A 13923-nucleotide genomic window follows, 5' to 3' on the forward strand; every position below is an offset into this window, starting at 1 on the left:
ATTTAGTGTTAGAAATGTTACATTTGGTATATTTATATTCATGACTAAACTTTATACCATATATTTCTATTTTTAGTTTGTACCCATTTTCAATTTGCAACTCTCTTTTTTTTTTTTTTTAAATTGTGCCAATTTTCTTTTTAGTTTTAATTTGTACCCATATATTAATTTCTTTTTTATTTTTTAAACTTTTATTTATACTCACAAGTTTTTTAACCTTTATAATGAACCCATTTTTCTTTAAAAATCTACCACTTTGTTATATGCAAAATGTACCAATATTTTTGTTTTGTAAGTACCATTCTTTTTTATATAAAATGTACCCATTTTTAATGTAAAATATATATATATATATATATATATATATATTAGTCTAAAATGTGCCTATTTTTTATAAAAAAATGTACCCAATTTATATAAAACGTGCCCCCTTTTTTTGTATAAAATGTACCAACTTTTTGTATGTGAAATATAACCACATTTTTATATAAATGTACCAATATTTTATATGTAAAATGTACCCAATTTTAGAGTAAATTGTAGCAATGGTCTCTCAACTTTAATCAAATTGGAGCAATGGTCCCTCAACTAAAAATCCATTACCATTAGTCCATCAACCCATCAAAATGTGTAGCTATGGTCATTTTCGTCAACTTCGTTAGAATTTTGTCAAAATAAGTTATGTTGAAATGACTATTGCTACAATTGGGATCCCTCAACTCATCAAGTGTGTAGCTATGGCCTTTTTCGCCACCTTTGTCAGAATTTTGTCAAAATGAGTTACGTAGGAAAGACCATTACTCCAATTGGGTTAAAGTTGAGGGACCATTGCTCCAATTGGGTTAAAGTTGAGAGACCATTTCTCCAATTTGATTAAAGTTGAGGGACCATTGCTTCAATTGGGTTAAAGTGGAGAGACCATTTCTCCAGTTTGATTAAATTTGAGAGACCAATGATAATGGATTTTAATTGAAGGACCATAGCTACACGGTTTGATGAGTTGAGGGACCATTGCTCCAATTGAGTTAAAATTAAGGGACCATTTGCTACAATTTACTCCAATTTTTATTACATAAATGTATTCAAATGTACCCATATTTTATTATATAAATCTACTCATATTTTATAAAATAAAATAAAATTGGATTTTTTTTTATAATCTAGAATGCACCCATAAGCATTTTTTTGGTTGAAACCCATAAGAAAAATTTCAATAATTAAATTGGTAGTGTAAATGAAAGCAAAATATATAACAGTTTGAGTCTTTATTGGTATTATTGAATTTATTTTACTATTATGTCATTTATGTGGCATGAGAGGGACTTCAATCTAAAATATAAAATGCATAAGGTTTTAGTCTATAATAGTTAGAGGACAGGGATAGCATGTCGCAGCTCGTCCCGAATTATTATTATCGACGATGTAAAATGACGGTTTTATCCTTGGACGTTAAAATTGTAGCGTGTGTGTGTTATGCTTTGGGACTTAGATGTTATTTTCTTTGGTTGGTTGGTGACCCACGTGGATCACACACACACACAAACTCTCTCTCTCTCCCCGTGCCTTCTCTCTCTCTTCTTCCTCACGGATTTTTCAGAAAGTCCGTACAAACGTACGGAAGAACGCCAAACTCACATTTCAAGCACGGATCGATGTCAAGAAGGTAAGATTCGAACTCCTTGCAAGTCCCTGAGTTCATATATGCCATTTTTAGGACCTGAAAACCTCAAAAACCCCGAGAACTCTAACCTCCGATTTGGTGCACTATTCATGCACACGTAAATGTGAAGGTTTCAGTAGATTTTAAGCTCACATGAAGCTTTAGAAGGCCCTCACGAAGCTCGGAGAAGAAAAACCAAGCATTTTGGACGTCGGGATCGTCAATTTCAAGTTTGGCCAGTTTTCTCGAATTTTTCCGGTGAGATCCCGTGATCTTTGAGGCTTTAAACAGGTAAGGAAATGTTCTACAAGTCGAGAGCTTCAATTTGGTAATGGTTTCATGAAATTTGGATGAGAAATGAGTGAGATATGAAGGTTTTCGTATTTTTCCAGTTTCCGGCGAACGGCGATGGCTAGGCTAGCCGAAGAAGAAGATAGAATATTCCAAAAAAGTTGACGGAATATTCTGACGCTGTCAGGTAAAACTAACGGATTACATTACTATTTAACAGAATATTCCTAACAGCAGTTAGGGTTTCTGTTAGGGTTCTCTGCGCGTGGCCGCGCGTGTTGCCGTGCCTTGGCCGACGCGTGACGGCACGTCAGTGGTCGGAAAACTTTTCTAAAAATATGGGGATGTTCGTGAGGTTGTGTAGATCACGTTGGTGTATTCAAACAACCCATTTGAGCATTGTATGAGAAGTTATTAGCTAGTTTTGTCTATGTGCTTTAAATAACGTTTTTATAGTTATTTCGCATATAGGTGAGACTTATCCCAAGGACGAGCGCAGTCAAGGGCGACTCAGGGGTTACAACTCTTCGACATACCAGTGAGTGGGCTTTTGGTTTTCAGTATATATTTATATACTTGATATTTTCCCAGAATGCCATGCTTATAAATTTTTATTTCCTATGTGAATTAGTATATGATGCATAATATATATAAGAGTAAATTGTAGCTATGGTCCCTTAACTTTAACTCAATTGGAACAATGGTCCCTCAACTAAAAATCCATTACCTTTGGTCCCTCAACTTATCAAAACGTGCAGCTATGATCCCTCAACTAAAAATCCATTACCATTGGTCCCTGAATTTTAATTCAAGTGGAGAAATGGTCCTTTAACTTTAATCCAATTGTAGCAATGATCCTTACAATATAACTCGTTTTGACAAATTTTTTGACATAGTTGATGAAAAGAACCATAATTATACACTTTGATGAGTTGAGGGACCCTAATTATATAAATGGTCATTCCAACATAGCTTATTTTGACAAAATTTTGACAAAATTGATGAAAAGGACTATAGCTACACATTTTGATAAGTTGAGGGATCAATGGTAATGGATTTTTAGTTGAGGGACCATTGCTCCAATTTGATTAAAGTTGAGGGACCATTTGTACAATTTACTCTATATATAATTGTGGTGTTGTGGACGCTCAGGTAAGCCCAAGTGAGTTATAATTCGTGAATGTGATTAAAGTTGTGATTGAGAAAAGTTAAGCTCATAAACCTGCACCTAGGGTGATTGTAATTTAGCCAGAGATATGGCACAGTCCTTTTTATAATGTCACCTCCCGCACCATATGCTTACATTGGATCCAATTTAAGTGCACAGTCTTGTCGTACAGACCATCATAGATGGTTCCGACTCGTAGGTGATTAGCGATTTATCACCCAATTATTATGAGAGCGTAATATTGAGCATAATTATATTACACCCAATCTTGTCATACAGACCCATTTTTAGTGGTTCCGACTTATGTGCAATGTAATGCCGTATAGGTCATTGTAGTGACTCCGGCTAGATTGACTAATGAGCTATGAATTCAGTCGTACAGACTTATGCAGAGGTTTCGGCTAATACGTTATCTTCCATGAATTTATTCTCACCTGAATTACTTATTCTGTTTATATCTTGGCATGGCATACTTATGAATATGATTATGTAAAGCATGATTCGAGTTAAAATAATTATATATATATACATTTATGCATATGTTTATATTCTATTTTTGGGAAAAATTATACATGTTTTACGGCGAGGGGTTAGAACTATTGAGAAATGAAATGGTTTTTTCAAACATTTGTTTTTGCCCACTCACATTTTCTATTTTGCGCCCCTCCAGGTTTTAGGTAGACTGTTGTTGGTGGCGTACGAGGATTCCGGCGGTTCTGACATATATATAATAAGTGTAGGACATCTTATGGTACTGTATAATTAGTACTTGTCCTACTGGACTGCACCTAGACTTTCTACGCTCTGATTAGGTGTATTTACACTTGTATTTCACTTTTAGCACTTCTGGTTTATTAGTGCACTTTAATTAGCTTTCGGTTTTTATTTATTCGTATAACTCTTATCTTTATCGCTTCCGCACTGTGCACATGGCTACGTTACCCTCACGTGACGGCCAGCATGCCTCGATCCCAGTCGGAGTGTGTCACTGCAACTAAACTATCCCATTTATTATATACAGTACAAATAAGTGTCTATTTATACTTACAAAAATTCATAATTGTATTGGGAACATAAAATGCAAAATTAAAGGACATAGATTAAGGTAACCGATTTATTGAACAAGTCTCTCACAATTTATTGAACAAAAAGAAAATCCAAAATGAAAGTTATCGATTTTTGTCCAAGTGAAAGTCATGACATAGGCGGGTGCCTAGACAGGACTAGGCAGGCTAAGCAGGTGCCTAGGTGGGCTAAGCGAACACCTAAGGAGGTCTAGACACCCTTTTTTAATTTTCAAACGGCCACAAATCAATTGTGGTAGTGACCAGCCGCCTAGTGCCTAGACTGTGCTAGGCACGGAGTTTTAGAACAGTGTTCCTAACAAATATGCATGTCATACTTCTATAACATATACTCCTAATTTGAAGACAGAGACGATTGGAAGAATATTTTGATAGTTCTTGGCATCTTTGGCATTTGTATTCTATGGTGTGCATACGTACGCACACCTAATGTTCGATGCTGATCACTTGAAACCTTTCGATTCTAAGCATTACTGTTAAATTTAAAGGCATTCATGTTCTCTGGCCCTAAAGAAAGGGCAAACTTTTTTATTTACTAAGGAGAAATTCTCGAGTTTGGGCCTTAAACCACATCAACCATGCATTACCTCTCACAAAAGAGTGAGGCTCCTTGTATTGATTCCACTTACGCCCATGTTAAATACAACTGTTTGAGTGTGAAACCTATACGAGCGTCCGCACACAAGAACTTCTCCTTTATAAGATGTGGTTAGTATCTATGGATTATGATAGTTGCATTCTAGTTTGTTGGTAACCAACACCTAATAACCATTCAAAAGTCAACTGTTTTATTTAAATGAGAAATCAGGGGAAAAAAATCAACAAGCAATCCATGAGTTTCTGAAAATGGTACGAGAACTTGCATAGAATCATATATGTTGATGCACAAAATCAGCGAGGACTTTGGTACAACAGAAAGTGTTAAGTTTGTGACCTTCGCTAGATTGCTCCGGTCACTAGTGTGGATAAATATGTAAATGGATAGAGACAGGGAAGCAAACACAAGATGTACGTGGTTCACCCAGATTGGCTACGTCCACGGAGTAGAGGAGTTCTCATTAATTGTGAAGGGTTTACACAAGTACATAGGTTCAAGCTCTCCTTTAGTGAGTACTAGTGAATGATTTAGTACAAATGACATTAGGAAATATTGTGGGAGAATGATCTCCTTTTATAGAAAAGAGTTTCTAGCGTTGTTTTGACATTGACACATGCCGTGTTATGATTGGCTTCTGATGTTAACACGTGTCGCGCTATGATTGGCTTTTGATGTCGACACATGTCGCTCTATGATTGGCTTCCTGGTTGAAGGGAAACTTTTATGGGTCCTTGACGGTATAACGTTGACCGGTGCTCGGTAGTTTCGAGGATTGGTCAAGTATGGTACAAACAGTGCTCCCCTAAGTTCTCGAGTGAAGGAAGCTCCTCGGTTAGGGACTTGCAAGATCCAAGCCGCTGAGTAATCATGAAACTTCTAAGTACCGAAGTGTGGTATCGTCTTCACTTGCCTTATCCGTCTCATAGGTAGATGCGGCATCTTCTCTGGAAGTACTTTTCCTCCATCCAGGGGTGGTATCTTTAACCGGTCTCGCACAAGGTAATGTATCAATTTCGCTTGAAGCTTAATTGTAGTTTCAAGCTTGGTCAAGCGTGATACAAACCATGTAGTAGGAGTCCCTCAAGTCGCTGACCTAGGAGATTTGCCAAATAAGGTAACAAACAAGGTAAGCAATCAAACTTCCAAGCAAGCAACCTGGATCGAAGGTTCGACTTCGGCTTCCGGTTGATTGTTCTCCTTCTCCTTGTGTCGTAAACAGCAACAAGGATAAGGAGAAGCAAATCGAGAATAGAGGATATGAAATACTTTTTCTTTTGAAGAAGTAACTTTCCACAGGCTTATTCTTGAACTGGGCTAAAGGGTTTTCTGGTTTCCTCCAGAGTATAAGGCCGACTCAAGAATTTGAGGGTCAAAACAAGTCCATCAAATCTAAAGTACGTTCGACCCTGATGATATGGGATACTTTTGATGTTGACAAAGTAGTGGATGTATCGGCACATGTTCTCTTACGCTTGTCTCCATATGCTTCCTTGTATCATTCTCACTTGCCCTATCTGTTCCTCAGGTAGATGTGGTATCTTCTCTAGAAGCATAAGATGTTGAAGATGAGTACTCGAGAGCAATGCCAGGTAAGTAATCAAGCAAGGGGTTCCAGGCAGTCAATTCCTGACTGGAAACTTGATTCCAAGTGCTAACTGATTGCTCTCTTTCTCCTTGTCTTGCAGGTAAGAACAAGGCCAAAGGAAAAGACAGGGAAAAAGCATGATATGGGATACTCTTGCTTTTAACCCTAATGATATGAGATACTCTTGCTCTAGTGTGGCTTGTTTGCAGAGGTATTATCAGGGGGAAAAGAAGCTGAGTATTTTGAGAGACTCTGCTGAGAGTGTCCTCTCGGATGTGAAGAAAAATTAAGCATTTTTTTATTTGCAGGTCTACCTGGTTGTGGAGGATGAAGGTCGACATATATAGGAATTGTCCTAACAGCGAGTGGTAACGTTGTTCCTTTACCCTTCTCGGTCATAGCAATGTAGTGGGAGCTGCAAGATTCACGTGTTTTAACTTTGTTAGAGCACTTTGAAAAAGTGGTATGTGGTATCTGGAAAGCTGATGTTGCGTGTGAAGATTGCAAACAAGCTTTATCCAAGAAAATCTAGCTCTCGAAGTTCAGAGAGCGGTGCCTCTTCAATTTTCAAACAAGCAATCCTGTTGGGGATCTGGCTCTCGAGATTCGGAGAACGGTGCCTCTTCGATTTTTGAGAAAGCAATCTTGTTGGGAGTCTGCCTCTTGAGATTCAGATAGCGGTGCCTCTTCGATTTTTGAGCAAGTAATCCTATTGGGAGTCTGGCTCTTAAGATTCGGAGAGCGGTGCCTCTTCGATTTTTAAGCAAGTAATCCTGTTGGGAGTCTGGCTCTTGAGATTCGGAGCGATGTGCCTCTTCAATTTTTAATGAAGTAATCCTGTTGGGAGTCTGGCTCTCGAGATTCGGAGAGCGATGCCTCTTCGATTTTTGAGAAAGCAATCATGTTGGGAGTCTGACTCTTGAGATTCGGATAGCAGTGTCTCTTCGATTTTTGAGAAAGCAATCATGTTCGGAATCTAGCTCTCGAGATTCGGAAGGCGGTGCCTCTTCGATTTTTGAGCACGTAATCCTGATGGGAGTCTGGCTCTCAAGATTTGGAAAGCGGTGCCTCTTCGATTTTTGAGCAAGCAATCTTGTTGGTAGTGTTTTATCGAATGTGAGTAAAGGTTGGGCATTTTTGCCAGTCTGCCTTGCCACGGAGCACGGAGGTTGACACACATTGGGACTTTCTAGTTATCAAGCAGTGGTGCTGTTCCTTTACCCTTGTGGGTAATAGTAAGGTAGCTGGACCTTCAAAATTTATGTGTCTAACCTTTGTTAGAGATCTTTGGCAAAGTTATTTGTGGTACCCGAGGAGTTGATGTTGCGTGTGGAAAGTGGTGCCTCTTCGATTTTTGAACCAACAACCCTGTTGCCCTTTCTTTTATAAGGGCACCAATTATGTGCAAGAAGTACATTCGGAGAGTTATTATTTGTAGGAATTTTCCCCTTATTTCAGAGATTTATTGCACCTTATTTCTCCTTCATCATTTCTGAGAATGTCTGGCCCATCCGACCGTCGTTTTGACTTGAACTTTGGGTTCCTCAAATGAGCTACTGTCTCAAGTGAAAGATGGCAATACCAGTTTAGAGCTCCGTCAGAGAGGGTGGAGGGGAAGAGAAGACATCGCTCTTCGTCGGTGTGCATCCGATATGCCATGGAGGACTCAAAGAGGTTAAGATGTTCAATTGGGTCATCCCTTCCAATATATAGTTGTAAACCAAGCTTTTGTTTTGTCTTCGCTTGAAGGGGGTGTCGAGGATCCTCCTTGTGAGAAGGCCAGGCCTGGGTTGGTTCCAGTCAGGTATCTCGGCCTGACGTTCAGCCTTCAACTTGATTACTTCTTTAAAAAGCTGTAGGACAAGGGGATCCTGAGTGGAGCCATGTACCACTGAAATTTTCTTTCGTAAGTCTCCATAGTCTCTTGGAAGTAGGAAAGTTTGAGCAAGGGCGTGTGGTTTTTTCTTGGACTCGTCGTACTGACTTCTAGGGTGAGTCTGTCGGAATGCCTCAGAGTCCCCTGTACCTTGATGTTCTTCTGGGACTTGTTGTTCCTTCCCTAGATTGGCAGCGGGCCTAGGTCGTGGGAGGGGACCGAGTCTTTTAGAAACCCTTAAGTCATTGATCTTCAAGCATATGTGGAAGGGATTCTCTCGACGTTGCTTTAGGAAGTCTCGGCAGTCACAATAAACAGTTTTCGATCCTTCCATCCCTTCTATAAGGAGGTATCTTCCTCCACTTTTCCTGTTTTGGGTCGAAACATCTGGGTTGAGAGAAGTCTCATGTTGATCAATGTTTTGATGATTAGCTCGCTCCTCATCAGGGATACCCATGTCAAAGGGAGGTGACCCTCCGTGTTGGGGGGTACCCAGATGACGGTTGATGTCCACAGAGGCAACGAGCTCACGTGTTTGAGTACGCCTAGTTTCATGGAGCGTCTCAAAGAGCTTCTCATACTGCTTCTGGATGACCTCATTCTTCATTGTTATCTTGTTGTTCTGAGCTTCTAGCTCATCGACTTTAGCTTGAAGAGCAACCATTTTTCCTTCCTTCTTTCGTTGCCTCGCACTAAGTGCAAAAGGGATGTCATTCTATGTGTTGTGGCTTCCTTCGCTCCCCATGTTGGAAAGGGATGCCTGGTCAAAAGAGAGTGTACGAATGGTGGAAACCAGCTTAACAAAGCTAAAGAGAGTGGGAATAAGTGTCGTTCCCACAGACGACGCTAAATGTTGATGCACAAAATCAGCGAGGACTTTGGTACAATAGAAAGTGTTAAGTTTGTGACCTTCGCTAGATTGCTCCGGTCACTAGTGTGGATAAATATGTAAATGGATAGAGACAGGGAAGCAAACACAAGATGTACGTGGTTCACCCAGATTGGCAACGTCTACGGAGTAGAGGAGTTCTCATTAATTGTGAAAGGTTTACACAAGTACATAGGTTCAAGCTCTCCTTTAGTGAGTACTAGTGAATGATTTAGTACAAATGACATTAGGAAATATTGTGGGAGAATGATCTCCTTTTATAGAAGAGAGTTTCTAGCCTTGTTCTGACATTGACATGTGTCGTGTTATGATTGGCTTCCGATGTTGACACATGTCGCGCTATGATTAGCTTCTGATGTCGACACGTGTCACTCTGTGATTGGCCTCCTGGTCGAAGGGAAACTCTTATGGGTCCTTGACGGTATAATGTTGACTGGTGCTCGGTAGTTTCGGGATTGGTCAAGTATGGTACAAACAATATATATACAAGCCTTAGTAAGAAAAAGAAACTACGTAGAAGACGCTGTTTTTTCCTGCATTCGATTGTGATAGATATTATATGTGTGAGGTGGTTAAGTTTGTTTAGATTCTGTGAGTAGAGATTATGACAAGTGTCAAGATCTTATGAGTCTTATACTAGATTAGTAGCTAAGCAATGTAATCAGATATATACAACATATAATTGTAAAGGAATGAGATCTCTCTTAATGCATTCAATACAAAAGAAATACTTTTTCTCTCTAAAACTATTCTTTCTTTCTATGCAAGAATAATGTGCTTCTTTTTGTTTACATGGTATCTTTCGCCTAAAAAGCTTCGTGCTTGACGGTTTCTGATCTTGGTTCTTCTACTTCCGCTTAACTACTTCAATTGACGGTCGTTCCTCTTCTTCTTGGGATCTTGATCGTTCTCTGCTTCCTCGACTAGGTACATTCTCTTCTTTGCACACCAAGTGCTTGTTCTAAGTTCTCAGAGAAATTTTCATCTGGGTTTTTCTCCTGATTTGCTACAATGGTGACTTCTGCTCAGTTTTAGATTCTTCAATCTCCCATAACATCTCTTATATCAATAGTTTCATTTTCTGTGACTATTAAGCTTGAAGATTCCAATTATCTCACTTGGAATTTTCAGATCGAGTTGCTTCTTGAAGGCTATGGTCTCATGGATGGGTCGCATTTGTGTCCGACTCGCTTTGTCGTATCCAATTCTGCGAATTCCTCTATTTCTTCAAGCGATATGTCTCCGACAATTGAAAGTGATGAATTCAAGGTTTGGAAAATGCATGATCGGGCATTGATGCAACTGATTACCGCTACTCTCTCTCCTTCTGTTGTTCCTGTGTAATTGGTAGTACTAGTGCAAAACATCAAGGAACATTTTTCGATTGTTACTCGGGCCACGATTTTTTAGATAAAGTCGGAATTGCAAAACATCAAGAAAGGTATCAATTCGATCTTTATGTATTTGCAAAGGATTAAAAAAACACGTGGCAGCACCCTAACAAACCTCACATTTTTTTCTCTCTCTTCCCTACCTCATGACCCATTTCCTTTCTCTCTCTTTCTCTCTGCACTCACTCCCGTCTCTCTCTCTCTCTCCCTCACTCCCCGATCTCTCACCCCTCGACCCACACCCGAGAGCTCCACACCACCCTTCCCGACATCAACGGGATCATCATCGTCATCATCAACTTCGCTCTTCTTTCTCTCTCCAGTCGTTGTGAGGAACGACAAAACCTAGAAAACTCCGGCGGGGTTTTATTAATTTTTCCGAGTGGGTAAGCCTCGAATTTCCCTCTATTCGTTCTAGATTCTAGCATGAATGTGTTTTAATGAGTTTTATATCGTTTTTATCAAGGTTTTAAAACGAAATCGGTTTGGGGGAAAGCTCACCCAGCTCCGGCGAGCCGTGACTTTCATGGGATTTTTCCGAGCATTCACGGTCGTTTCACGACGAAGAAAGGGTATAGAAATACTCTATTATCTCCCCTCTTCATTTTGGTGTATGGTTTGGACCTTAGTTTGCTAGAAAGTCGCCGGCCAGAGCTGTAGCAGCTCCGGCTTTCTTCTCCAAACAACACGCAGGCCATTCAGGCCACCCAAACCCCCACGGGCCTTAGCCTGCACTTAGACCAGCCCAGTTCTCCTTTTTGGTTATTTGGTCTACGGGCCGTGCCTTGCATGGACTCAGTGAATGTGTGTGTGTGTGTTGGGCCGTGTGTGTGTGTGTTGTGTGTGTGTACGTGCGTGTGTGTGTGGTGTGTGTGTGTGTGTGTCCATGCACGTGTGTGTGGTGCACGTGTGTGTGTGCGTGTATGTGTGTGTTGCGGTGCATGTGTGCATGTGTGTGCACAAGAGTGTGTTGTGTGTGTTGTGTAGGTTTGAGCTCAAGCCCAAACCACCTTTTTCTCTCTTTATAGTATGAACGATGGATGACTTTATACTATGAAGTGGTTTTTTTTTTTAGGCGTAACTATTTGTGCGTACCTAGTGGACACTATACCGCCTGGGATGAGGATCTAGTGTTGGCAGTTAGGCCATGAGAAATAATCCCTAGCGAAAGTTGAGGGACACGGAGACAAGCATTGGGCCGGGAGGGAGTTATCTCTAGCTACGGGCACAGAGACTTAGGTACAGGCATTAGGCCGGGAGTATTATTATTCAATGATCTTATTGGCAGCACACCGCACTTACGAGACGATCTACGAGACGTTACACGCGATGATTTATATGATGTTTTTCCACGTTATACCTGTTGAGATGCTTTATGGCATGCTAGAGATTCAGAAAACCTATCACTTATTACACTAGTAGTTTTCATTATATATAAACCTGAGGGTTAGTATGTTCATAACTGTTTTCGTATTATATATATATATATATATATATATATATATATATATATATGAATTTGGTCCACTCACCCTTGTTTTGCGCCCCCTTTCAAGATTTAGAATCGAGGCATACGATCCCGACGTCAACGTTTTCCCAATGGCATATTCGAGTCCTCTCGGTGTATGACCCACATCCTTTTATTTATTAAATTTTACATTAATTCTTTTAGTACTCTAGTTAGTTGTATGTTCTGAACACGTTCCTAAATTGTTAATTCATTGTATTTTAAATTCATAGCCCTTATTTATTTCTTATTCTTAGCTTTCGTATCAATTAATGGCCTTCATCACCCTCAGGTGTCAGCCAGCACGTGTCTATCCTGGTATTCGGGGAATATCAAGGTCAAGGCGTGTCAAGGCTGGCATTGTTCATTAAAATATTAATTTTTTTGAGGGCTATAGGGCTAAAATGAGTAATATGGTTGTTAGAAGAAGGAATAAAAAGTGTAATGATTTTAATTTTATGCACACACACAAATTAAGTGGTTTTGGGTAAGAAGACAAAAGAAAAGGGTAAATACTTCATTAGAATTGATCCAAAATTGAGTGTGTTATATGTGAAGCAAAACAACAGAAAATATGTGAACATTGGCCTTTTCCTTTAGCGGCATATACCAAGAATTGTTTCATCAATTCATAGATTATGTGTGGATAGCACCATCCAATATCAGTGTTTAAAATTTCTTCAATAGCACCACCCAATATCAATGTTTAAAATTTCTTCAAAACGGTCAATATTTCCATAGAAATATCCAAAACATCAGAGAAAGATATGGAGATGGGGGGTGAAGTCTAAACTTCACCTTATATCGGATAAACTCTTAAGTTTAGGCTAAAATGAACATATACGGTCGATATTTTTGAAACATCTGTTAAATATTGAAGAAACTCTTATATTTCGTCCAAACCAATGTTTGACAACTTTTAAAGTTTCATTTTAAATTTTCATAATTTCCATCGAAAGCAACCGATAACGATATCGATATTCGATATGTTCGTCGATATTTTCACAAATTTGCATATGGATATTTTCGATATTTTAAGCATTGCCCAATATATATAGAAAAATAAACTCACACACCCATTTTATCCTCTTCCACTTCTTTGTTTCTGTCTTATCCCATTTTTAGCCTCTACACATCTTGGTTTTTATTTGATTTATTCAATCTAATAGACAAAAATAAAAATGATGCGTGAGAAGCTTAAAAAATTTATGAAAATCATCTCCATATATATATATATTAGGGCTGGTATTTTTTTTAACCGAATACCAAAATGAACCAAAATTTAAAAAAAAAGACTAGTATTTTAGGAAAACTAATGAAAAATGCTTGAAAACTTTGAGTTTTAACGATAAGGACAAAATAAAGACTAAAGTGAATAGTACCACAATTGACTTTTTAGAGTAAAAATGTAATTTTTCATTAAATTGAATAGTACCAAGAACTTTTCGTTAAAGTTCCCTAGTATTTTTTAACCGAATCCCAAAACGTACCAAATATTAAAAAACCGAAATCGAAATTTTCCGAAATCGAAGATTATCAAACTTTTCGGTTTAGTTTTCGTAAGAGAACCTGATAGTTTAGCCAACATATCGAAACTAAACCGAAATTTATTATTAGCATTATAAAACATATAATGTATTAATGTATATTTTATTTTTGGGTTGTAACTTATTATTTCATTTGGGATGTAACTTTTTAATTTCCCTAGACACTTTCTATTTCAAGTTTCAAGTTGAACTTAACTTATCCATTATGCCATTTAAATTTTGAAGTTACATAAAAATTTGGCACTCAAATTCAATCCCTCGAACTCACATAAGAATTACACCAAAATTTGGCATTCAAAGTCAGGTCTAGTCATAATACTTACATA

This window comes from Malus sylvestris, chromosome 7, assembly GCF_916048215.2.
Source record: "Malus sylvestris chromosome 7, drMalSylv7.2, whole genome shotgun sequence".
Lineage (NCBI taxonomy): Eukaryota > Viridiplantae > Streptophyta > Magnoliopsida > Rosales > Rosaceae > Malus > Malus sylvestris.